The sequence below is a fragment of the Octodon degus genome, unplaced genomic scaffold (genome assembly GCF_000260255.1).
Source record: "Octodon degus isolate 3935 unplaced genomic scaffold, OctDeg1.0 scaffold00007, whole genome shotgun sequence".
NCBI classification, from domain to species: Eukaryota; Metazoa; Chordata; class Mammalia; order Rodentia; family Octodontidae; genus Octodon; species Octodon degus.
This window is the reverse complement of record NW_004524583.1, coordinates 9,348,939-9,350,989: the sequence shown is the minus strand read 5'-3', so window position 1 is coordinate 9,350,989 and position 2,051 is coordinate 9,348,939.

The window sequence follows — 2,051 nt, the reverse complement described above, 5'->3', positions numbered from 1 at the left end:
TTTTTTGTCCTTTTGAGACAGGGTCTCACTATGCAGTTCATGCTGGCCTTGAGCTCACTTTGTAGCTCAGGCTGGTCTTGAACTCACAATGATCTTCCTGCTTCAGCCTCCTAAATGCTGGGATTACAGGTGTGCACCCCTGTCTAGCTCACTTTTTCTATCTTATTTTATTTTATGTGTATTTTTTAGGGAAGAGTCTACAGGGTGTTCAGGGTCTCACTACTAGATCAGACTCATAGTGATCCACCTGTTTACAGCCTCCCAAGTGCTGGGATTACAGGCGCACACCACCATGCCCAATCTCAATTGCCATCTCAGCGTGCCCCAGGGGCGGAGCCGGCATGTAGGGCCCAGGGATGAGGATCGAACACCAGGTACCTGCGCCTGCTTGCAGGCACTTTAATCTGCTGAGTTATTTGGCCGGCCCTACTTTTTCCTCTTTTAAATCAACTTCATTGACATGTAATTTCCATATGACAAGATGCCCATTTTAATTGCAGTGCAGTGAGTTTTAATAAATGTATATGTTCCACGTGACCACCACCACAGTCACAGAACCTTTCCAGTGCTAATTTCCTGTGTTAAGAACAGCACAGTACACATGGTGGAAAGCTGTGCATTGCCCACATCAGTGTACCTTCCCAGGTTACCTGCTTCTCACTGTCTCCAAGCTGCTCTCTAGGTTGTAGGTAACTGATAGCAAAGCAAAAGAATGCTTGTAAAGAAACACACATTCTGAGCTGGGCATGGTGGTGCACACCCGTAATCCTAGTGGATCCTCACCCGGGAAGCTGAGGCAGAATGATTGCAATTTCTAGCCCAGTCTGGGCAATTTAGTGCCTTAGTGAGACTCTGTCTCAAAATAAAAAATAGAAAAAGTACTGGGGAAGAATTAAAGACACCATATTGCAATGGCAGATGCATGTTCTCTTACAGAAGCTCAGTTCGTAATAGCTAATCGTTGGAAGTGGCCTGTCTGTCCATCAACAGATGAATGGATTAAAAAATGTACTATTTATACACAGTGGAGTACTACTCTGCCGTAAAGAAGCGAGCCATTTGTAGGAAAATGGATGATGCTCCTTAAGACTATAATGTTAAACAAATAAAAAAGACTACAATGTTAAGTGAAATACATAAGGCATACAAGCTTAGTACCGTGTGGTGTCTCTTACATGAGAAACTCAAAGCATATACAGCAAAAGAAGGCAGATGAGAGGGAGTATGAAGACAGATCTGTTTAAAACGGTAAGGAAGGGGCAGGGGAGACAGCTCAGTTTAATAAGTGCTTGCCTGGCAAGTGCAAGGGCCTGAGTTCAGAAACAACACAACAACAACAAAGTAAGGAGATCAAGAGGTGGGACGGGGGAGGGGGGAGGGAGGAGGGAGGAGAAGGACGGAGAAAGATGTTGAGCTGTGTTCTGTGCACGTACCAGGTCCCCACAGGGATGCTGACATCATGTACCACAAGTGGGCTGAAATAAAGGGAAAAAGAGGAGGCCTTCAATAGGGGAAGAAGCCAAACAAAAAAGTGAAGTCAAGCCCATGCCATCCTGTCCAGTAGTCAGTGCTCAACTGACACCCTCCCCAGTGCACAGGAAACTAGTGTTCCCTTCCTGTGCCTTCACTTGAGCGAGATGCCAACTGATTTAGGTGGCTGCAGAGGGATTTTTCTTTTTTCTACTGGGAGTCAAACCCAGGCCCTTGTGCATGCCAGGCAAGTGCTCTACCGCTGAGCTACAACCCCAGCCCTGAGCCTTCACTTGAATACGGCTTATCTATCAATTCTTTCTCGTTAGGATTGCCTTTGAATTTAGCTCACCAGTTTCATGGCTATATTAAATAGAATTTTTAGCAAGTGTTTATTTTTATATCCTCAGAAAAGTTATGACTTTATTTTAGGAAAAATTATTTTTTAAAAAATCCCTTAGTTCAGCCGGGGAGATGGCTGGCTCAGTGGGATAAGCACTTCCCTGGCAAGCGCAAGGGCCTGAGTTCAATCCCCGGTTCCGAGAAAGAAAAAAAAAATCCCTTTGTTGGGCCGGCGAGAT